Source organism: Canis aureus, chromosome 10, assembly GCF_053574225.1.
Source record: "Canis aureus isolate CA01 chromosome 10, VMU_Caureus_v.1.0, whole genome shotgun sequence".
NCBI classification, from domain to species: Eukaryota; Metazoa; Chordata; class Mammalia; order Carnivora; family Canidae; genus Canis; species Canis aureus.
In genome coordinates this window covers 18,123,926-18,149,815 of record NC_135620.1, presented here as the reverse complement: position 1 = coordinate 18,149,815, position 25,890 = coordinate 18,123,926, and the positions used below count along the sequence as shown (strand labels likewise).

General features: G+C 38.1%; 1 long non-coding RNA gene across 1 annotated transcript; it reads right to left on the bottom strand.

Moving 5' to 3' along the window:
- Positions 1–3,683: 3,683 nt before the first annotated feature.
- On the bottom strand, positions 3,684–23,068 carry LOC144322034 (uncharacterized). Its single transcript, XR_013387597.1, has 3 exons — positions 22,852–23,068; positions 8,267–8,377; positions 3,684–3,850 (listed from the first exon to the last, which is right to left on the bottom strand). It is a non-coding gene; the product is annotated as an uncharacterized LOC144322034 (long non-coding RNA).
- Between the last annotated feature and the right edge of the window lie 2,822 nt (positions 23,069–25,890).

Sequence of the window (25,890 nt, the reverse complement as noted above, 5' to 3'; positions counted from 1 at the left end):
AACAGGCTTAGTCAATGTTTGTCCCTCTGTTCTCTAATAAAGTCATTAGCAAATGTTTCTTAAATATGTGTTGCAGCCTAAGACAAAACAGTGGTCAATGACCATATCAAGGAAAAGTAGTTAGAAAATTCATAAATCAGTGTTCAGTATGTATTTCTGTGATTAAAAGGGCAAACAATTTTCAGGTTAGGCAAAACCACTGGCCTTTATTACAGGTATAAATATTTGAGATTATTAACTGAACTTGTCACTGCTATTAAATTCCTATGGGTGCTCAAAATTTTAATAAAGGCAGAATATTTTTGCATTAAACAAACAAATGATTGACAATGAAAATACATATTTAAATGGATCTAAAGTCATAAATGTGTTTAGGTTTTCCCTAGATCCAAGTAATAACAAGAATTCCTTTTTTTATGGATGCCATGCATAAATATATTATTTATTTAGACAAGCTTTCAGGAAAAATTTAGAAATGTCTTTAGAAAAAGTGACATTGTTTCCATAAATATATTTCATAAACATATATACATATATCCAAAATATTTATAGAGGATGACTGCTCACATTTTTAATTATATTCACTGACTTTTCTGGAGAGAAATTCTGTTGGAATTCACTATTTCTTGCTTAAAATGTCTCATTTATTCCCACAAATTCATTCAGAAGTCATTTATTTTAGTAATTATAGTTGAAATAGGGAATATAAGTCTCTCTCTCTCCCTCTCTCTTTCTCTCTCATTCTCTTTTTTTCCAGGTAAGAAGGAAAAGTGATTTGAGGAGCAATGAAGAAAATCTGAGCCTCCTGCATGGCAATGCACTGTTCCAATCTGCCTAGAAATACCATTTTGCATCTAATCCCTAAGATACTTGTACCTGTTCATGCTTGCTTGTTGTTAGTTGATAGCACATGACGATGAACAAACATTCTCATGGATAGATAAAAGAAAAAGGAACATAAGATTTAACATGCCACATTCATTTCTAGATCCCTTGTCAGACTCTTGGGAGCAGTGCACCTGGTGATGGAGCCAGACACGAGAACTGATAAGTGGCCACCACATTCAGACAGACTCCTTCAAGACACAAGCAACAACAGGATAGGGACATCCTTTATCCAGACTTAGCTCACTTTTCCCTGGAGTAAAGGGACCCAGCTTCCTTAAGACATACCGAGTATTTGTTCCAGAGCCCTGCAATTGCTCTAAAGAAACTGAGGTGAGAGGGATTCAGTATACCACTAAACTCTAAAATCCACTCTTTCAGCAATAACAAATAAACTCTTAGAGTCTGATGGTCAGGAAATAAAAAAGTCCCTTTACATAGAGTACTCATGGTTTTTATTTTCATGCCAGGAAGGCAAACTTGACAATTTAGAAAAGATTATGTTCTTTCAGAAGGGTTTAGATTCCAACAGACAGCAAGGCGGAATTCCCTGTCACCTCAAGGCAGTGCAGCCCAAGGTTTCTCTATGATTTTGCTCTTTAAAAGTCCCCTTTAAGACAGGATAGCTTTGAGAGCTTCCCTTCCTTCTCGCGTAAAATCAGGTGAGGAAACCTCAAAGCCTAAGGTGTAGGGGTGTGGGAACAAGAATGTGTCACCTCTTGACACTGGGCATTCCAAGCTTAGTGTAGAAGATGAGGCTACAGCTCATCAGGGGATTTTCCACAGTAGCTGATTGGCTATACAGTGGCATTGTGGTTGTGTTATTCAGAGTCTCTTCTCTTTTATCTCTCTGTGTCCACTGGCACACACACAAGACAGAGAAAAGCACGAGAGACACTCAGCATTTGAGCCGGGCTGTGGGTCCTTAGAAGGGGACAGTGGACTCACCGGGGAGGCATCGGCACGTGAGCCACAGCTCCCATCAGGAACGCTTCTGGGGTGAGTGGGTGCAGTTGTGCAAGTGTGAATGAGAAGTGGGAATACTCTAACACTTCATTTATGGATTTCACAGCACGGCGATGGGGAAGTGAAAAGATTATTCACAGGAGGCTCACCAAAGTTTTCTTCTATACTAATGGTATTCCAAGAACGTATTTACCTAAGTTATCTTGAATAATGGGAAAAATGTTGGGATGGATAGCATTAACGCTTTGTGTGAGTGTGTGATATCTATGCACATTATAATTGTATGTCATTTCAAACATATATAGAGTTACAAATGAAAACACTCTAAGTTCAAAACATAAAAAGTAAAAAATAAAAGTAATAAGAATAAAAATGCTCTAAGTTCAAATAATCAAAATACAGCGTGTATATTAATCTGTAAATTTACACACATATGCATATAATATGTGAATCCATCATATGCATGTTATATGTATATTATCATGTAAATGTCCATTTATTTGTTAATATGTGCACTCGTATTTATATATACATGTATATATAGTCTGATTATTCAAATCATTTTATCTTAACATTAATAGGGCCATTCAACCTTCCTCAGCAGTTTTTTCCTTTCATTATGAACCTAGAACTTCTTAATGATGAGGAAATTGAAATCTCCTTAACCACTTTACATACACTAGAATCTTTAAATTAGACTTAAAATTTATATTCCAAAATATAACATATCATAAAATCATCCTTTCCAATCCAATCCAAAGTGGTAGTGCTAATAACACTACACAGGTAGATTACACAGGTACTTTGTTCCCTGAGTATACACACACAGACATGCACTCAACTGAGTGACACGTTCAAGTGCCTTTGCACACTGGAAGTAAAAACACTCACCCTCTCAATCTCATCCCCCAGGTATGGCTCGTCTCTGGGGGAAGAGGGAGAGTAAAGAGGAGGTAGAAACCCTAGACCTGACTATTTACCCAAGAGACTGAGAAGGAATTTCCAAGGGACACAGATAGCCTAAAAGTAACTGGCTAAAAAAATTCTGTTCTTTGGCAGAATAAGAAAACAGAAAGATTCTATTCCAAATTCAGAATTAAAAAATAAATAAAGTTGCATTTATTCGTCATCCCTGATGTTTATGACTATAAGTCACACAACCAATTGTGAGATTTTCAACTTCATTCACATAGGAAGATTCAGTTCATACTCAAAACTTTGGGAATATCAAATGGTACTCAAAAGAGTGGTTGTACATGAGATAGGAGTTTTGCTGGGTGAATGCAAAACATTAAAAGCTCCTATGTCTTGAAAAGCAAATTTTGATAGATCTTCTAATTCATGCTTTGTGAAAGTTACTGTCTGATAGTATCACAATGGTCTTGTCCTCATTGTTGATTTTCAACTAAATAACAGGATTAGATGATATGTTTTCTAGACATACCAAAGAGACTATACAAAATTGCCCATGACAAAAACTATTTTCTTGAGGATAAGCCACAGAAGATATCAGCTAAGAAATACATTTTTTCAATCTGGATGTTAGGATTTGGGACAAAACATAAATGCAGAAACTACTTTGTCATGGCGAGAATGCAAGTTCTCTGCATAAGCAATTAATTCAGGGAAAATGCAACTGAAATATTTCTGATCTTTCCTAGTCACGTAAAATTAAATTTAAATTGATTTTTTCTTTAACAAGTCAAAAATCGTCTCTGAATGTCATTAGTAACTTTTATATAAGCAGAAGAAAATCATTCTCATTTTAATAATTCCCATTAGTTATCATTCTGTCAAATCTCAACATAAAAATTAAGGATAGAAGACTTTAATGAACTGAATAGATTAATTTTGACAGCACTGTTCAAATTGTGCAAGGGAGAGCACGGATCACAATCAATTAAGAAGAGAGAATGCCCACCATCATACATGTGGAGGCATGTCCTCCTTACTGAGTTGCATTGTAGCTGATGGAGCCATGACACGTCCTCCTGATGTGCTGAGGCAGAAAGAAAAAAAACAATACGTCACCAATGAAATTCTCAAAGACATTCCCTAATACTCATATCAACCTAAATATTTGAACAACTGACTGTAGTTAAACTAAGTAGCATTAATTTATACAAAATGACACATACCAAGAACAATCTAATAACTGCATATTTCTTTGACAAGATCACTAGAATTCTAGATCTTTAGACTAATAAATATAGGGGCATGCTTTTGGAGTGGCCCGTGGAAGGAATGGCATGAGAAATCTCCCAGACTTGAACTGAAAATCACGGATTCACACAGAACACCTCAGTTGCCAGTGTAAAACCAAAAATTCTGCGTTCTTCAGCATAGGTTCTCCATAGAAAGAGCAGGGGATTCCTTAAATCAAAATCAAGCTACAGACCTTGTCCTTTGTTACAAAGGCTCTGTTCTCATCCATTGCTCCATCAGGGGAGAGATTCCTAAGCTTCCAGCTTCCAGATTTCTTGTCAGGAGTGACTTTGATACAGCACTTAATTCCATGAGGCATAATTATTGTGATCTCTTAAAATAAAAGTGGCAGTTTGCCTGGGTGGCTCAGTCGATTAAGCATCTGTCTTCAGCTCAGCTCATGATCCCAGGGTCCTGGGATCGAGCCCATGTTGGGCTCCTTGCTCAGTGGGAAGCCTGCTTCTCCCACTCCCTCTGCCACTCCCCCTGCTTGTACTCTCTCTCTCTCTCTCTCAAATAAATAAATAAAATCTTAGAAAAAATAATAAAAATAATAAAAGGGGCAACCAACACATTCCCAGAAAGATACTCAACCCTCATTAATTGAAAAATAGAGTAGAAAAAAAAAAAAAAAAGAAAAGAAAAATAGAGTAGAGAGTGAATGACTGGGTATAAAGGAGATTTATTCTTATTCAGGAAGAATTGTTTTCCTCCTCATTCTTGTCTATGGGAATACAAGCTCTTACCAAGATTTCAATTTTTAAAAATGACATCAATTTTTCGCATGAACCATAATACCTTATTACGGCATCATTTGTTCTCAGTCATATATCATCATGGATCTTATCAGTGGTGTCAGTGACTTTCACTATACCTGTCTCTTCCCTCCGGGTTGGGGCGGGGGGGGGGGGGTGGGGGGTGTGGAGGGGGTGAGGCTGGCAACAGAGAAAAGCACTCTGCATTGTCCCTGGCTGCAAATTTTCCATCAAAAGCTGTGGCCCATTCACCCTACATGATGGAATCCCTCCTCACTGTTGGCCTACAGGTTCCCTTTCTCTCTCTTCTATGTTGGATTTCCTGTTTCCTGTGTTCCATGTGTTTCTCCTGCACCCTCAGTTTGGGCAGATCACATCTTCTGGAAAATGATGTCTGTCATATTTGATAGTATTTCCATTCTGTCCTCTCATTGGATTTACATTTTGGCTCTCTATTCACTTCTACATGGGAAATAATAGTCTTTCTGAGTCTTGAAGGAATTCTCCATTTTTCTAGCTTACAGAGTTGATATGGTATTTAACACTTTGTAAATGACTTGTTTTTCCATCTGAATGCCTTGAGAATCATCCCTGTGCCCCATCTGAAGTCTCATACTCATGTAGATCCATTTTCATTCATTGTTCTGGCCTTCTAAGAGCACTTTTAATTTGGGCATTCATGACCTTTTGTCTCAGGGAAATGTCTCTAATTATATTCTTGAAGATTTCCTATTTTCCATTTTCTCTGATCTTGTTCTTTTTTAAATTTCTATTATTGTATACTTAAATTTCTATTACTATAGATTTTCTGGACAGTTTTCTAAATTTCTTATCTCCTCTCACCTGTTTTCTGTTGTTTTTGCACTATTTTCTGAACTGTTTCTCTGACTTTATTTTCAACTCTTTGCTTTTTTACATTTTAAGCTCAAAAAAAAAGTTTTTTGTTTTCTGAATTTTTTCTAGCATCTTGTTCTCAATTCATGGTTGAGCTATCTTCTCTCAACTCTCTAAAATACTTATGAATAGGCTTTGGAAGATGTCTTTTTCCTCATCTGTTTCTTTTTCTGCTGAGTTGTTCATTGCCTGTTTATTGTTTTTTTTTTTTTTTTTTTTTTTTTTTTTCCACCTCGGAGGTCTTCTCTGGTTGGAAGCTCTGGACACACGTGTGAGGCTTGTGGACTTTGAGCTCCATTATTGTGTGATGTGGGTGGGCCATTTGTCAGAAAACTATGATGTCAGTTACGTTAGGTCTTTTAGGCTACTCAGACTGCCCACAGGAGAATCTTTCTGTATCCTATTTGAGTGATGGAAGCCTAATGGGGCATCCAAGTACTCAGCATCCAGTATACATGAATTCGCCTGAGCCTGTTGTTTGCAGGGTAGACAGCATATCCTTCATCTGGAGATTAGTGGTCTAAGCTTCCATCGCTGCCCCCTTTCTAACCTCCCCATTTTGTTGCAGAATGCCCTTGAAATTTGCTGCCTTAAAGTATTAAATGTGAGGAATCTATTTCCATCTCATTGACCACATCCACTCATTGACTCATTTATTGTTCAGGTATAACAGAAGAACACATAAAATTATTTCTGCATACAGACGGGAAAACTGTGTCTCAGTGGTAGCACAGGATCTTCTAACCAGGAGACTTCCCTATTTACCTGGAAACTCTGATAATTGTCTTATTTCTCAATTTGTAACCCACTTTCAAGTTCCAATGCCAGCAAACTGAAATTAAGCCAGTGTTTGTGCAAAGTAGGCACATAAAGTTATGGCAATGTTTAATGTAACCACAAGCTAAACTTGCGCTTTCTTTTAGGGCTGTTGATTAACCATAGCCTTCTTTTCCTTAAAGAAATTAGCTAAGGATACAAAATGTTAGTGCTGGTAGCAATCATAAGAAACTCTTGAATAGTTCTTGACCATCGATCATTTATGTGTTAATATTTCAAACTAAACAAATATTTTCCTTACAGCTTCCCCTTAGTCTCGATATTTTTATTTATTATGATTTTTCTCTTCTGTTTGACATTTTCTATTAGTGTCTTTTCATTTTCCTTTCTTCTACTCCTCCAACTTCTTTTCTACAGTAGTTTCTCTTCTCTGTTTATAGAGCAAACTAATGATCAGTGACATCTTCTAGCCAACAGAGCTCCACAATTATCAATAAATCAACCAATAAATGATTGTCTGAATAGAATGTGTGTGTGTGTGTGTGTGTGTGTGTGATTAGGAGAATATAGAAATCCAGGAAAAAAGGCATAAGAGGTATAAGAAGCCTTCTTCATGAATATTTTATGGCTGCAAATTTCCTCCATGCAAACCAGTTATGCTAAATGTACATAAAATATAACATAAAAATGTGGAAGATGGATCCCTTATTAAATTTACTGCAGCTGGCACTTTGCCCCAACACTGACATTGTTAGGGATGATTAGCAGTACACAGCATCCAAGTTTACAACGTCAGGGGTTACATGCTTGTCTAGATGAACAGAAAGTCATTCTGATCCTCTTAATATCATTAACAAAAAATAACATGCTGGCAAGATTTGGGTTTGAGCTTCTGTCCTTTATCTGCCAAATTTCCATTTTAAATGTAATCAGAACATACTTTTAATACTGAAAGCAGCTCGGTAATAGCTGACATTTATTGAGCATTCACTACAAGCCATTCAGTGTAAAAGAACATGCATTATCATATTTCATCCCTTCAAATCTCTGTGAGGTACTTGTGATTACTCTGCATATTTTACAAGTGGGAAAACTGGCTCTTAGATTAATCATGTGCCCAAGGTCACAGAGCTGGAAAAATGTAAAATCTAGTTTTCATGGCTCCAGTGTCCATGCTCTTAACTACGATGACCTAGTGTCACCAATATTGAATGGAATATATTTTAAACCATCCATTAGAAACCCAGGGGAATAGTTTTCTGTGTTTCTTCATGTCATTTTACTAAGAAAACATGATCATCCAATCCTATGAATCTTGAAACATTATTCCTATGTCAAAGCTGGGTAAGCATTAGAATCACTCACTGCCTCTATTAAGAATATATTAGTTATATATAGTTAGCTATACATTAGTTATACATTAGTTGCTGGATAGGAAAAACCTTCTTGTGTTTATTCTACCCTACTAAATGCTTCTGACACCAGCTGTGTGCTTATCCACAATAATCAATTCTGACACTAACTGCCTAGAGTTAGCACCATCCCCAGGGCCGGACTGCCTTCCGACTTCAGTAGCCAATCACAAGTACTGGGTCCTCAACTTTCTCTCAACGTCTGTCTGACTCAGCTAAAAATCAGAGTTCCCCATGACATGATAATGATTTTGAAAGACCAGGAGTTCTGACTCAGTATAAAACCCTGGCCCCACTGCTTCAAAGCACAGTAATTTAAGCATAAGACTTAATCCGAATGGCAGTCTTATCATCTGTAAAATGGGTACTTACATTGCAGGTTTGTGATGAAGAGAAAGTGAAACAACATATGGTCATCAAATGTCTTTCACTCAGTAAATGAAGGTTTGCCTTTTTCTTTCATAATTAGAAGAGGTTGATCTCCTAAGACAGAGAGGAAATGCTTCATGCTCCCAAACTCTTTAAATCACCTGGCCTACTATAAATTATAAGAATTGAAAGAGATGTCTTGTCTAGAAAAGTTATGTCTCAGGTAATCAAGGTGTCTCTATATAAAAAGAAAATTTCTCTGAACTTCCAGAAAGTTTATAGACAGTGCTATTTACATTAGCAACTGATTCTATGCTGTATTCTACTATTTTCTAATGGTCTTTATGGGAAAGTTCATTTTCTCCCTAAAATGTTTCTTAATCCTTCAAGGAATATTCTTCAGGTTCTTTTGTGCTCTCCACTGTTTATAGTAGTTTATAGCTACCATATTTTTTAAATATTTATTTATTTATTTTAGAGAAAGAAGGAGGGGAAGGGCAGAGAGAGAGGGAGAATCTTAAGCAATCTCGCCACGAAGCATGGAGCCCAAGGCTGGGCTGGATCTCACAACCCTGAGATCCTGACCTGAGCCAAAGCCAAGAGTCCGACACCTACCTAACCAAATGAGACACCAGGTGCCCTTATACTATATTATTTGATAAAAGACGAGATGCAGGGATCCCTGGGTGGCGCAGCGGTTTGGCGCCTGCCTTTGACCCAGGGTGCGATCCTGGAGACCCGGGATCGAATCCCACATCAGGCTCCCGGTGCATGGGGCCTGCTTCTCCCTCTGCCTATGTCTCTGTCTCTATCTCTCTCTCTCTCTCTCTCTCTGTCTCTGTGTGTGTGACTATAATAAATAAATAAATAAATAATTTTAAAAAAAGAATGATTTATTCATTAAAAAAAAAAAGATGAGATGCAGTCTGACAAAAAATGTGTTTTTAAAATTTTTTTACTTACATACCAACCCTGCTAACATTATACAAATTTAGTTGCATTAGTCATATTTTAATCTCCCCAAGTAAAAAGAAAAATCCAGAAAACTAAACTGCTCGTCAAGAACATAGTGTGTTGGCCATGGCATTCAATCCCTGGTATAGTTCTGGGTACCCTGTAACCTCTTGCTTTTACCTAGAAATCACAGCTTTTGGGAAGTAAAGGCAATTTCCAGACTTGAGCGCTACAAAATAGGCTTCTGGACTGGTGGAAAACAGGCACCATATCAACGAATGCTTGAAATTTCAACTCAAAAATCAATTGAATAGCCATTAAAAGGCCACTTATTTCCTATCCCAACATTTTTATCTAAAGATAGTACAACAAGTACATAGTAAAAGGTACTCAGGACTGGGAAGCCTGACCTACAAAATCAATACTTAATAGTAAGAGCATAAAAGGAACATTGCCAAGACAAAAAAGCCCAGCAGATTCAAAGGCTCTCTAATTAATGGTCTTAAATGTCTAAAACTAAGTAATTAAATGGGCAGTAGACTGTGGAGAAATAGAAATATTAGGGCAGAAAGGGCTCATGGCTGCCTTGTGGCTGCATTGATTCAGTACAGTCCTAGGAGGAGGTCTGCTGTTTCTCAGGAAAAGGACTTGATCACAGAGATGTTTCCTTTTCAGGAGACTATGAGCCCCAGTTGTGTCCAAGTAAAAATAATTCTTCTTTAGTCACTTTCTGCTTTGATTTCCAATTATTTCCCAATTTCAGATTTGCCTTCATATACTAGGAAAGAGGCATCGAAGATACAAGATCTGACATCCACCAAGATGTTATAACAGTCATGAACATTTACAGAACTAATCCCATTACCTTAATATAAGCCAAATGCTGTTAGATATTCAGGGGAAAATCAGCAAATTCAAAATCATACTAAAAGAATTTAAGATAAATTTTTTAGAAACTGTTTAAGACAGGGACACCTGGGTGTCTCAGTGGTTGAGCATCTGCCTTTGGCTCAGGGCATGATCCTGGAGTCCTGGGATCAAGTACCACATCGGGCTCCTTCTCCCTCTGCCTATGTCTCTGCCTCTCTCTGTATCTCTCATGAATAAATACATTTTTAAAAAATTCAAAAAAAAAAGAAACTGTTTAAGACAGTAAAGTCTTAGAGGATTGAAGGTTTATCCTAACAAGATTAAATATCTACATTTAATCCAAAAAATGGAGAATATACATTATTTTCAAAAACCTGTAAGAGCTTCATAAAAATTGACAATAGCTGGACCAAAATAATCTTCAATCATCAAACAGCAGAAATCACACTGACCACATTCTTGTGCTGTGATGCAATAACTTTATAAAGCAGTGAAAGGAACAAAGCCTCTGAAAATGGCAATTTAAAAAATGCTTTTCTAAATGACTCAAGTTAAAGAAAGAAATTTAAACCAAACTGAAGAAGTGATTGTCCTCAAAGTAAACTGTGATGTTTTAGTCATTAAAGCAGAAATACAGGTCCATAGAGCAAACCTTAGAAGCAAGCACTTGAATTTTTGAGTCAATGGGGGAAGAATGTATAATTTCAAATGACTATCCATTTGGAAAAGGAAAGAAAGCTTTAGTTCCTTTCCTCTCGGTGTGAAAAAATTAAGTTTATCTGGATTACAAAGCTATCTTTGAGGCTATAATCATATTAGAAGAAAATGTAGGAGACGTATGTTGTAATCTTATAAAGAGGATGGCCTTCTTAGGAAAGCTACAAATTTTCAAAGTCATAAAGAAAAAGATTTGCTTACATAAAAAGCATAACACTCCAATAGGAAAAAAACAACAGTCTGGGAGAAAATTTGTTTGCAATATACAACAGACAATGGGATCCTACTCAGGACGTGTAGAGAACCTATGAATAAAAAATTACCTTTGGTGAGAGACTCCATTTACAAAATGAAAGGTCAAACCATAAATAAAAACACAGCTCTGTAGAGAACAGCCCAGGAAGTCACTTACTCTGGCAGCAATGTCCCCCAAACAGCCAAGACTTGATTGTTAACTGCAGCTTCTCTAATTTTAACCCTGCTCCCATCTTTGGACCAAGAGGGAAAAGCCAAATATGTATCCCTAACCCATTATGTCGAATGCCCTTCTTCTAAGTAACCCACCTGCATCTTCCTCACACCAACAACCTCCAATCAAGGCTTATCCAACAGAAGGCTTTCCTTCTCTCTGCTGGCTGTGGAGTCTCTCCTAAGTGCAAGTGATGGTGGTCAGCTCCCTTGCTCTAGCAAACTGAATCCTCTCTTACTCTGCTTACTCTCCTGCGGGAGAGTCTTCATTTATTTCCACCATAGGAACTCTAGGCATCAATTTTCTATGTATGTGAACTTAGAGAAAAAGCTGTGTAAGGACATATTCCTGATTGCACATCAATGGAGGATGGGAAGAGGTGGTCTCAGGGATCAAGGGGTTTTCACTTTTTTCTTAAACCTGTCTGTGTGATTTAAAGAAGGCCCAGACCTTTCTGGTGAGTTCTGCTCTTCCACTTACTCTGGTGAGAGCAATGCTGTGGTTCTAGTGCCCCTCTGGTGGATTCTATCAGAATAAAAGAAAAACCTGACCCAAAACTATGATGTAGATCACATGGCAAGGTCCTGGAGTTTCTGTTTCTGTGCCTTGCAAGTCCACAGGACAGCATTCAAAGAACTCAACTCACATACTTATTTTGCCATTTTACACTCTAAAGCAAGCACTGAGCTATGCTAGTCAGTGCCTGTCTTAAAAACAACCAACTGAGGAAGGGCTAATCATGAAAGCAAAGGAGGGCTGTATTTAACCTATTTGACGTCTTTGTTTGGGTGGATTGGGTTCGGTTTGATAAGTTTTCAGAATGTGCCAGAAAAGGAGCAGCCATTAAAAAAGTGAACTAAAAACATCTGGAAACCAAAGTCTTGGATGACTTTCCCCAAAAACATGGTGACAAAAGACAGGAAACAGAGTTGGGACCACAGGTGAAGAGGGACTCAGTCCTAGGGAAGCCTGAAAGCTCCTGAAACCATTTCATTTAAGGAACACAGCACACAATGAGTACAGTGAGTCCAGGACCAGAGAGGCTGCTGTTCTGTTGGCAGTATTTTAAAATCAACAGTATCCAGGGCGCCTGGGTGGCTCAGTTGGTTGGGTGGCTGCCTTTGGCTCAGGTTATAATCCCAGAGTCCTGGGATCGAGTCCTGGGATCAAGCCCTGAGTCGAGATCCCTACTTATCAAGAAGCCTGCTTCTCTCTCTCATTATGCTGCTGCCCCTCGCTTGTACTGTCTCTCTCTGTCAAATTAATAAATATTTTTTAAAATAAAATAAAATGGGACACCTGGGTGCCTCAGTGGTTGAGCATTTGCCTTTGGCTCAGGGTGTCATTCTGGGGTCCAGGATTGAGTCCTGCAGTGAGCCTGCTTCTCCCTCTGCCTATGTCTCTGCCTCTCTCTGTGTGTCTCTCATAAATAAATAAATAAATAAACAAACAAATAAATAAATAAATAAATAAAATCTTTTTAAAAAATACTTCAAAATTAAAAAATAAAATAAATAAATAATAAAGTAATCAGTATCTGCTAGGATTCTTACAGGTCTGAGCTGCCCCAGGCTGTTTCTGTTTATTGAAAAAAGAAGAAATGCCAAAATAGGGATGCAGTGTTGTGTCCACATTTTATTTTTTTCAAATATTTTATTTATTTATTCATGAGAAACACACAGAGAGAGAGAGAGAGAGAGAGAGAGAGAGAGAGAGAGGTAGAGGGAGAAGCAGGCTCCATGCAGGGAGCCCGACATGGGACTCCATCCCGGGTCTCCAGGATCACGCCCTGGGCCAAAGGCAGCGCTAAACCGCTGAGCCACCTGGGCTGCCCTTGTGTCCACATTTTAAATGTCCAGTCCTGACTGTGTTCCTTTGTGACTACTTGAATAATGTTTGTGAACAAAGCCTGGAAGCCACACAGATGAGACAACCAAAGGTTCTTGACAATGAGGATCCATCCAATTAAGATGGGGTAGTACATGTAATTAGGAGTTATTTTCTTTTCCACATTCTGCTTGAAGTAGGGTGTATTTTCTTATTTTTAAGGAGGAATTACCCTTCACTACCTGATTGACATTTACATTTTGGTCTGATTTGCGTTTGTTGCCTTTCACAGTGTCTATGCTTTCCTCCATCCACTATCCACCCTGGATATCAGCTGATAGGCTGTCATGATCTACATACCCCTGTGTCACCTTCCTAAGCAACCCAAGGCAATTGGAATGTTCTGTCTTACTAGCCCTCCAAACTTATCTTTTAAAAACTTCTGCTTAGGTATCAGCTAAAATCAAAGTTGCTTCAACCTCTCTCTGTTACAGCCTAACATCTTCAAGCAAATTTTGTTCCATTCAAATCATTTATTCTGAGAAGTAAAAATGTTACAGAACATATTCCAATTCCAGAAACATTATCACAGATGTCAGTGACAAAGTTACTAGGAAATAACTATAAGTTCTTGGAAAGGCAAACTGAAAGTAATTTGTCTCCCATAGAATCTCGATGAGTTTCAGTTTGTAATTTATGAAGATGTTTTCCTGCACTGGGACATTGTAGTCTAGTGAATAATAACCCAGCAGCAAAAATATTGTAAAAGAGATTACAAAATAGTGCCAAAAAGTACTTTTAGGATCTTTACAAGTAAAGGTGACTTGGAGAACCTATGGAATCATTCCATGAAGAACAGAGAGGTTTATTCTTCTTAAGGTATTTCCAAATATACCAATATTTAATGAATTAATTACAATAATTTATAAGTCTTGACTCCTGATTTCTATGTATAACTAAAGACTATATCTAAAAGGCGAGGTTTCCTTGTGGTTACTTCTTTTCTTTTTATTTAATTTTTAAATAATTAACATACAATGTAAATTTGTTCCTGAAGTAGAATTCAGTAGTTCATCACTTACATACAACACCCAATGCTCATCACAAGTGCCCTCCATAATACCCATCATATAGCCTATCCCCCACCCACCACCCTCCATCAACCCTCATTTGTTCTCTATCATTCAGAGTTTCTTATGGCTTGTTTTTCTTCCTCTTCCTTGAGGTTACTTCTCACTGAAAGTATATGGAGTTTGGGATATATTTTTTACTTAAAAGACGTTTCTGATTTACATTAATCCACATTTGTTGGTGGTCAAAGAATGACTTCCTTGAGATAAACATTAGTACTAATTCTACAATATGTTCATCCTACTTCCCTCCCAGACAAAACCCAAATTTACTGCTGGCACATCTGTGTCAGGAGCTTTTCCATACCCTGTGTCTCCCAGAAGAGGACAAAGTCTTTTTTTCTGAGGACCATGGGCTCATATTAAATATCATTCTTGTTTATATCATCCACCTATTCTCCAAATCAAGGAGAAATATCAATTCCTGAGCATCAAAGTAATCATCATTTTAAGTCTTTTATGAAACAATGAGTCTTTTAGACTCTAAATCCCTCTTTCCTGAGGAGTATGATGGAAAGAGGAGTTTAATGGGGTAAATTGTATCCCCTCAAATTTTGTAAATTTAAGGTCTAACACCTGGTACCTCAGAGTGCAGAAATAAAGTCTTTAAAGAGGTGATAAGGTTAATCTGAGGCTATCACAGTGGGCCCTAGTGCAGGATAACCAGTGTCCTGCCTTATAAGAAGAGATTAGGACATAGACCTGCTTACAGAGGAAAGCCTGTGTGGACACACAGCCATCTGCGAATTAAGGCGAGAGGCTTCAGAAGAAAGCAACCCTGCTGATGTCTTGATCTCGAACTTCTAGCCTTTAGAATTAGAAGAAAACAAATTTCTGTTGTTTAAGCCACCCAGTCTGTGGTACTTTGTTATGGAAGCTGTAGCAAACTCATACAAAGAAGACATGGCTCAGATCTATACTTTACTTGGACGAGTGGCTTAAACCCTCAAAATAACAGGACATATATCCCCAAAGTGGACATAACACTTTCATTTTGATGAAACCTCCGAACAGTTTTATGGTTTTAATTCTGTCTCCACATGGCTGACTCTAAATGTCTATCTCCTACCCTTTCCCTAAATCTATACCCGTTGCCATCTACCCCCTCACATCTCCACCAGAGGGTCTAACAGGCATCTCAGATTTCCTATTGCCAAAACAGAACTCCTGATATTCTCCACAAAAACAGAATTCTCTAACAGTATGTGGAAAAGCTAACATTCTGATTGTTTAGGTCAAAATCTTAGTCATGCCTGACTCTTCTTTTTCTGATGACCCACATGAAATTGATCAGCAAACTCTGTCATCTCAACCTTCGTAACATATTCAACTTCATGAATTGAGAGAAAGATCAATAGAATTGAGTATAATGTCAGGAATTACCTACTTTAAAACAAAAAAACACTATGAGCAAAATCAAATGATAAGTGACAAACTGCAAGACAATGTTTGCAACATACACCTCAGGAAAAAAGGCTGTCATCCCTAATATATAATAATTTTTTTTAATTGAGAGAAAAAATTCTATAGAAAATTAGGCAAGAGACATGAACAGATGATTCACAAAAAGGATCTAAAAATGTCTGTTAAGAACATATGAAAAGATGTTCCATTTCACAAGAAGTGCAAATTAAAACTACACTGAGATACTATTTCTCACTCATCAAACTGGCAAAAATGCAAGAGCTTGACAATACAATCTCTTGGTAAGGCTGTGGGGAAATAGTCATTCTTAATATATGGCTTTTCGGAATATAAAATACTATGACCCGAATGGAGGGCAATTTGACATTTAGTAACAAAATTACACATGGATTTACTGTTGATCCATCAGCCCCACTTCTAGGAATTCATCCTGAAGATACACATTCATCAATACAAAAATACGCAAGCACAAAGTTATTCATCTGCAGCATTACTTGTGAGTGTGAAACACTGGTAACTTTCTAAATATTCAAGCATAGAAGATAAACCAGATCATCTATTGTACTACACACAGCAGAATACTATACAGCTGTGATTTCCAGGAGATATTAGTAGGTGGAAAAAGCAAAGTACAAAGAACCATATTTAGAATGCCAAAATTTTCATAATAAAGAGAAAATAAAATATGCATCTGTTTTCTTACCATTACCAAAAAAAATGTTTTAATAACTTAAAAAAAATCAAACAAGACACCCACAAAACAAGAAACCCAGAAAATGATGAAGTTGGTGGCCAAGAAAGCAGGGTTGGTAGAAGGGAGAGAGAAGGGGGTTACATTTCTCTGAGTGTATCATTTTGTATGGTTTTGGTTTTTGAAAGTATCTTAATTCCCTGAAGAGCTGAAAATAAAATTAAATCAATATGGACAGAAAAATAAAATGGACATTGAAAGCAAATTGAAACGGATGAATCTACACGTAGGTCAAATGAATACCACAACTACACAGAAGGGAAGGAAGGAAGGAGGGAAGGAGGGTGGGTGGGAAAGACTGTAGGGCCTATCTCCATGGCCTCACCTCATACTACCCACTCACTTAGCTCCAGACACACGGACCTTCCTGCTGTTCCTTAGACAAGCCGAGCAGCTCCCACATCTGGGTTTTTCACACATTAACAGGGCTCTTTCTTCTCACTTACTTTAGGATTCTGGCCATAGGTCAGTCACCATGACTGAGAGGTCTCGCCTACCTGCCACACTTCTTTGATATATTGCTGTTTTCTCTAGCACTTACTGGAAGATACATACATACCTATATAAAATCCAGGTGGCATGTGTGTGTGTGTGTGTGTGTGTGTGTGTGTGTAAGAACCTGGCACATAGGAAGTACACAATGACTGTATGAGGAATAAAAAGCTGGTATTGTTGATTGCAGTGAATGAGCAAAGATGCAAAGCCCCATACGCCAAGCAAAAGTTCTTTCCCATTCTTCGTGTACTCTTATTTGCTTTGGGGATTTCCTTTTTAAAGCCTAGAACCTAAAAACCAGTCAAGAAATTCAGCAAATACAGCAGAAAGAGACATTTTCTGCCTCTAGCTCTTTGTGACTAATCAACTCAGCTTCAAGGGCCCAGAGGAGCTATTTTTCTTCCTACGATAGCTCTTCCATTTAAAATGGTAATCCCAGGTCTCATTTTGTATTTTCTCCTGTATGAGGATGTGAAGGTCACCCAGTGAGAAAACTCTTCAGTTGATGTGAAATGCATTTAGAAGCAGCAACTAAAGCAATGTAAGAGTGAAGATGAATTGAAGTTATTTATACTCAGTAAAAATGTGCTAGAGGAGTAAGGTAAGAAAAATGTGTCCCTCCAGCAGGAATCCTTTATACACGGTTACAAAATACCCTGGGCCACCAAACACCAACTACAATTCCAACCTCACTGCTTTCCAGAAGCAGCTGGGGCAGGCAACAAGCAGGATAATGAGGATGCGCTTGGGGCGCCTCCAAATGAGAAACATCAAAAGGTCTGAGGAAGAACCTGAAAGGATTTTATATGCTGATAGCATTAAAGCATTAACTAATGGAAACACTAAATTCAACTGGTTTGTTAGGCTTATTTCACAGTTTAGTCTTGATTTCAATTTGAATTCTAGAATAGAGATTCCTCTTAATCCTTTCTGGGCTTTAATTTCTCAAGGTGGGTTGTTCCAGGCTTTTCTACACACCCATTTAACTCTTCTGCAAATGTAAACTCCATCCTTCATCGGTCAAAACTTTACCTTTTCCAGTCATATCTTCTTCTCTAACCCAACAGGGGGCACTTGCAGAACGTCTTGAGGCTTCCTCCAGCTGCGGGTTTTTTTTTTTTTTTTTTTTTTTTTTGATGGAGGGTTGGTGCTGGGAGGGTGGGACTCTGGTCACAAAAGAAAAAGATTCTAACATTTGATTCCCTTAGATACATGCAGTTAGCTTGGGTGGACACCCTGGATGGAATTCTCTATGTGCTAAAATGTAACCATAGGTGTTCATAAGCAGTACAACAGATTTCAGTGGAATTTGGAGCTAGAACACCTTTGCAACTTTTAAAAATTTTATTTTTTCATTTTTGTTGATAGCCTGGGTCCACTCAATATCATTGTTCCAGAAGTCATTATAAATCTAACACAAATAATTTTAACAAATAAATTTAAACCAGAACCTTCATGATTTGAGGATTTAACTTTTAATCTTTTTATCATAGAATATGTTCAGATAATTCGTTTAAATGGCCCAGAATCATGTTTTTTCTTCTCAACTCAAAATAAAATAGATTTTTGTATCATTTCATAACAAAGTGTTTTTCATACTACCAGTCAAGAAATTGATTTAGTAGGTCATTACAAGTAGTCTCTTAAAGAAATAGAATAAAATAGAATTATGAGTATAGCTACAAGAAGGGGAATTATTTTTCATAAAATACTGTTTCAAAACTATGTAAATGTGTATTTATGCTTATGTATGTGTTAGGCTGCACTGTAAAATGTACTTCTTATTGTGAATCGCAGAAAAAAAGTGTTTTGTTTTCTTTATGAAAACCATAAATTGGGCACCTGGGTGACTCAGTCAGTTAAGCATCTGACTCTTGATTTTGACTCAAGTCGTGATCCCAGGGTGGGTGTGGAGCCTGCTTGAGATGCTCTCTCTCCCTCTCCCTCTGCCCCTCCACCCTCCACTCTGCACGGACAAGGGTGCACATGCACACTCTCTCTTTCTCTCTAGCAAAAAAGAAAAGAAAAAAGAAAAACTCTAAGAATTAACAAAAAAAAGAAACCCTTAAGAAAAACATGGATTTAATATTTGCACTTTCATAAGCAGTTAGCAAACACCCATGGTATCAAGAAAAATCTAATTCTTAGATTAGCTGAAAAAGAAAGACTACTATCCATGTGAACTAATTTATAGAAAGATACTCAGAAATACTGATGTTTCTCAGGAAAAATAAGTACTTTACTTCAAGGAAAATACATTCTTAACTTCTGAAAAATTGCTTCCCTATGTCAGTTTATAAGATGAAGGGTTAAAAAAAAAATCTTATTTCCCTTAAATAAACTTAAGATTTGTTGGCATTTTGAGGACCAATTTGAAAAGTTTTTATTGAAAGGAAATGCGGACAGATTTATTGAGATTTTAAAATCTTAAAAGAGGCCTTTGCAGGGCTTATTTCATTATGACAAAAACTGATGAAGACTCCATGGAAACAATGACATCTTTGGCAACTTGATGAGTAACTTGATGGATGCTGCTCTGGACTTTACCCTTTTCTGGAACCTTCAGTGGCTTCCTATGTTATGATTCCACAGGCAATCGAGCTGGGGAGGGAGAGCACTTCTGATGCTCTGTGGAAGTCCATATCAGCAGAATAAGATTCCAGTGTGAAGGCTGCTCTGGAACTGAATGAAAAACCTCGGAAGTTGCACCTATAGATTTACCCCTGCAATAATGAGGGGCAGTGATTGCTGAAGGCGTTTCTTGAGACCTGCTCAGATGACGCTCAGGCTTCTAAAACAGCCTTGCGCATTAGGGGTCATCACCTGTGCCATTCTGTAATGTAGTGCTCTGTGACCAACGTCCTCTTTTGCCCTCTGTTACCCAGTCTAACATTAATTGCTATTTGCCAGCATCTTCTGAACTCATTTGAACCTATCTTGCTTCAAGCAATCTTTTTATCAAATGCCCCTCTTTTTTGAATAGAAAATCAGCAGAGAATGTGGTACCTGAGTAAAAAAAACTGAACAGTTGAAAAAAAGTACCTGTATCTTGATTTAATGCTTTTGGAAAAAAAAAATCTTGGTGTAAAAATTAATCTAGTCCATCAATAAGAATATCTGAAACTCACTGACCAGCCTCCAGAAGCCTTGGCAAGTCATTTTCAAAATGGCACAGACTATAAATGGGAAATGGAAAATGTTGTTTTTGCTGGGAAGGAGTCCAAAAGAGTAAAGCATACCTAAAATTTATTTCACAGCATTTAGATATTCCTGCCCTCATTCGCTCTTACAAGCAGTGGTATAGGTTTAAAAGCTAAGTTCCTAAGCCTGAATTCTATAAACAAACCTTCACCAGAGAGACCCTCTATGAGAGAGATAGTGTAAATATTCAAATTATTTGAATTGGTTGCAGCTTAAAGGTTTTCTTCTCAGCTATGAGAATAGTGCCTGCTAACTCTAGGGCATCCAGTGCCCAAGTGTTCAAGAGAAAGCCCAGCGAGAAAAGTTTCGAGGGCTACAGAGCATTTGTTTACTATGGTATACAGAATGGGATCCTTGATGACCCCCCAGAAATGTCCACATTCTAATCTTCAGAACCTGGAACTGTATAACCTTACATAGAAAAATGCCCTTTGCAGGTAGGAATAAGTTAAGGACCTTGAAATGGGAAGATTATCCTTGTTATCTGCTTGTGCCCAGAAATCACAAGGGGCCTCATGAAAGAGGCTCAGGAGAAGTTAGAGTCAGAGAGAGAAGGTATAAGCAAGAGTCAGAGAGGAAATAAGATGTTATACTTCTCACTTGGAAACATGGAGGAAGGAGCCATAAGCAAGGAGTGCAGGCATCCTCGAGAAACAGCTGAAAAAGTCAAGGAAATGGATTCTCCCCCAAAAGCTTCCAGAAGGAAACAGCCTGGCCAAAACCTTGAGTTTCGCCCAATGACACTGATTTCTGACTTCTGACCTCCTGAGGAGTAGAGTTGTATGAGTCACTAGGTTCATGGTAATTTATTACAGCAGCAGTAGGAAAGTAATACATTTACCAAGCTCCTAAAAAAAATAAAATAAAGGAAGAGAAAGAGGGGAAGCCCCTCGTATCACTTTTATATTGGGTGAGTCTATTTGATTCTTAGAAGAGATTCAGGGTCCCTTCCCTCCCCGCCCAACTTTCCCAAACCAAAACAGGCCTTAGCTTGAGCATTTCAGTTGCTACTCATTTAATAGCAGAGTAAGGAAGATGAGAAATGTCTTTACTCACCCAAATAATCTGAAAAATCCCATGATGGAAAGATGTTTTGACATAACATCTCAGGCAAAGTGCAATTTTAAAAAGGTAAGCACGCATACAAAACCAGATCAGTACAGAAACAATGCTTATTGAAATATATGTGAACTGAAGTTTTATATAGAAGTCAGGCTTCCATAAATGTTCTCTTAATTTTCAGGATTCCTCAGACTCATCTTTGCCTACCTGGATTTGCATAGAAGTTCCCAAAACAGAGGGTAAAGGGAATGGATTCATTTAGCTTTTCTTTCTTACATATACATTATATTACCAGGTTATTTTCCATCCTTAATGTATATTTTGCTACTTTGGACTGATTCAGGTAATTCAAATAAGGTACCAATCAACTGCATTTCAACAAATAAGGTAGTGTAGCTATTTTAGATGAAAACTTATTATATATTTTCTCCATCATTAAAACTTCAGGAACAATTTCAGGCTGTCAGAGACATTTATTCTACAAACTCTTTTTCTTCCTGCTTTAGAATTTACCATTAAATGAAGGACTCTTCATTAGCATCTTATCCCCTTATGTTAGTGATGCTTCAAACTAGGTCGGGTAAAGTATAAATGCCACATGGTTTTGATCATCTATTAATGTTGGATTTTTATAGCACAAAAAAATAGTAAAGAGAAAGGGGATGTCAAAATCTCTGGAGTTTGATATTTCTGCAATAATCTCAATGAGACAGATATTTCTTCAGGTTCAGTGAAAGTGATTATAAAACCTAAAAAGAAATCCTGAAGAGTCAGATTTGCATAACATTTGAAATATGAAAGTCCAAATGGTAGAATGCAAGAGCTTGCAGGAAAACCTAGGTCAGTATTTCGTCTTATCTTTTTTTTTTTTTTTTTAAAACAGGGGCGAGTTGGCCACAGTGTAAAATACAGCCTGAGGTACGGAAAGTTCACACAAGAAAGTATTCACCCTAAAAACTTGCAAATAAGAAAGGGCCATGCAGCAAGCTGGCAGCAAAATGAGAAACAACCTCTCAGAGAAAGGTCAAGAGATGATGTAGAGTGAAAAATCTCTAGGGAACTGTCACTTTCTGAAAATGAAAATGACAAAAGTGACAAATTTCAGGGAGTCTGAGGAGAGCAAAGGACAGAGGTGGAAAAACATAGAATAGAACTACCTGCCATCTTCCTCTGAGAGATCATTCAAGGTCATTTCCTCAGAACCCCTTAGGTATTCATCCCAAAAGAAAGAAAAGGGGAGACCTTTACCCTGATCATTGTTAATCAAGAAGAGGTGACTCCTGACCACAGTGAAGTCAAGAAGACAGAGATCTGGGTTCTCTCTAAGCTGGCATCCATGGTCCCAGCCCAATGACCCAAGCTCCTTCAGTATTTTTTTCTTTAAATTAAAAATAGGGGCCCTTGGGTGGCTCAGTCAGTTAAGCATCCGACTCCTGATCTCAGGGTTGTGAGTTCAACCCTGTGTTGGACTCCACACTGGGCATGGGGCCTAGCTAAATAAAAATAAATTTAAAAAGTAAAAATGCATAAAAGTGTCATGCCAATCTGTTTCATAGCTATCTCCTGAGCAATAATGACCAAGCTTAAATCTGCACCCTTAGCACACATGCACACACACATGTCAGCACACACACACAAACTCACAGTAAAGAATTATTAAGCCACTCCCCAGTTGGTGACACCTCACCTGTCACTAGCAGGGGACACTTTCTCTTCTCTTTCTTTCCCATCCTGTTGTCTCTTTCCATCTCCCCCTTCATCACGGTATTGGGAGGAGCATCAATAACACTGACTTGCACTGCTGAGAATATTCACCAGTTTAAAAAGCCCCCCAGCTGTACCCTTTGTTGCATTTTAAGAACCAATGCAGCAACTCTGGTCAGAGAGCCCCTGACTTGGGGCCAAATGGAAGCTGAACTGAGTCAGCTAGTCCTGACAGTTTTCACATAAATATGCGAGCCTATCTTCCAACCAGTTACTCGGGCCTCAAAGAGATAAAGGCTTGAAAAAGCCTCTCTGTAGAGAACAAAATATGTAATATTTGTCCAACCATGAAAATTCTTTGCTTTCTTATTATGTCATCTCCAAATTTGAGATGTAGTTTAAAATGTACAGATAGCTATCATTTAACTACTTTGAGATAAGTTTATATCTTTGGGGTTTGAATCCTTTCTTTTGAAAGTTATTTTTAACGATGTTCATTTTTGGAGAAAGCGCTAGAATACAATGTCATTCTGCAACAGCGGTTTTCCATCAAATGCTTTTTACTTTAAGTTGTGAACACAACATCAATTATACTGCCAAAGGCTGCTTTAAAAAAAAATGCTCTGCACCATAAAAGGATTTGGGGCCTTGTTTGTTATCATCTAAATTGTACATTGCACACTTGATGGCAACATATTGCATGCAAAAAAAAGTGTTTCCGATCTAGACCAACAGATATTATGATAAAACAATTCAGATGCTTTTGCAAAAACCTGATTTGGTGGATTCCTAATGTAAAACACATCTTTTTGTTCCCCCAAGACAAACACTGATTGTGTGTTTGCCTCAATTGCTTTGCCCGGCAGTGTTGGGTAATCCTGGTCACCCAGAACAGCACTGAAAGAGATTAGAGGCAGAGATGTTAAAAGTGACTGAATATTCCATCCCCAAAGAGCCACACTCTGAGGCATAAAGACTGGTTTCTGTTTCCCCACATTGCATCGCACAGAGGTATTTTTATATTCCTCCTGGGAAATATCAAAGAAATCTCAGAGGGACAAACCTATTAGCATCGATCGAATGGATCCAAGAGTCTGTCCTAGTCAGAGCTAACATAATTTGCCTGGTTTCAAAGTTTATGTCACTTTGGAAACGGAGTGTGAGGTCCAAGTTCCTGTGGTGGCGACCATGTTTTTCCAACAGAGCAAGACGAGGGGAGCCAACCTATTTCTGTGGTCTAAATAGAGGTTCAAAGCGTCAAAAACATGGGGACGGATCTCATGATTTCCTAACATCACTGCTAAAATGGAGGATTGACTTAAGTTTGTGCATTATGATATATAAAAATATAGGCTAGTAATAGGCCCAAACTAATGTAGAATTCACTCTGTTGGCTTTTTTTGACACGGGAATCACTTGGTTTTGCTAATGTCTCCTACACTTTAGTACGCAGAACTTACTAGAAGACAGTAATGCTGGATTTGATATCTACTTATGTGTAGTTTCTTACAACTGACAGAATATTCTAGGCTGAACTTGTACATTGAATAGGTGAAAAACAACAACAACAACAAAGAATTTGAGTTGTACCATTATTTTAAAACTCTTTTGCATTGGATTTATTGCCATGAGAAAATATAAGCTTTATAGCTTTTGTATTCTCCAAAAAACTGTCCCATCCTACCTGATCTTACAAACCTGCTGCTTCCTATCAAGAGGTAGAATCTATGTCTCTTTCCTTCAAAACTGGGTAGGCTTCTCACCAGTAGAATGCGGCAGACATTATGCCAAATGACTCTGAGGCTAGGTCAGAAAGTGCCAGGCAGTGCCTTCCAGTCCTCTTGGAAGAGTAACTCCCAAAGCCCCAAGCCTCTATGTCACGAAGAAGTGCCAGGCATCCCCGCTGTGAGGAAGGCCAAAGTAAGCCAGAAAAAGAGACCTCATGAGGAGGCCCTAGCGCGGCACAAAGAAAGAGGGGTGCCTGGCTAGCCCTCAGCTGTTTTAGCCCCCATCTGACCTTATTCAGACAAGACACCTCAAGCAGAACCTACCCCACCCCTGGCCCACCAAACCATTTGTGGATTCTTGACACAGAGAAACCAGGAGCAATAACAAATTATTTTTGTTGTTTTAAGCCACTATGTTTTAGGGACCTGTTCAATAAGGGGCAGTAGATCTGTGGTGCAATGATCAGATTCTCCCTCCATTTCTCTCCATTCCAGTTAGAACCAGGAAACTCATGAGACAGGAATATTATCTACTGAGGGCTCTTAGTTGTGTCCCTCTCCTGGAATTGCCCTCAGCCAAAGAAGGGCTTGCCTTGCCACTCCCAAAGGACAGCCCAAGTCCAGTATTGTTTGATGCTGGATACTAAAGATCTGGCCTCCTTGCATTCGTTCTGGCCACACAAAAGGGTGGTCCCGGCTCCAGAGCTCCTTGTGAGATAGGTTAAGACTTTGGTTGCAATTGTATCCACTCAACTTCTTCTTTGGCTCAGTCTTGCTTCCCTCACTACTTTATAGATCTTATTCCTCAGTGTCTGTTTCAATAATCTACTGCACACGAATCTCCATTTCAAGGACAGTTTTCAGTTAATCTGAACTAAGACAAGACTTGGTCAAGTTAACTACCATTGGAAAAGAAGGTGAAGTCAGGCTCTAAGATACTGTAATTCCCTGGTTTTTCCAGTAGACAGCAGTAACAATTAAAGATGCATTGATTCTCCTAATCACATAAACAAAGTTTCTAATTGACTATTACCTATAGACTGAAATGGTTTCTCTACTAGTCTTGAAGGCATCCTTTATTCATTCTGATACTTGCTGGATATGACCCAAATTGCCTGCCCAAAACCTATTCTGGCTTGGGAAGTTTTTAGTACATGATCTATCTGAAGAAAGTATATTAAAAATAAATCAAAGAGGAAGACAGACCATAAGAGACTCAATCACAGGGAACAAATTGAGGGTCGCTGAAAGGGAGGGGGCTAGGGAGATGGGGTAACTGGGTGATGGGCATTAAG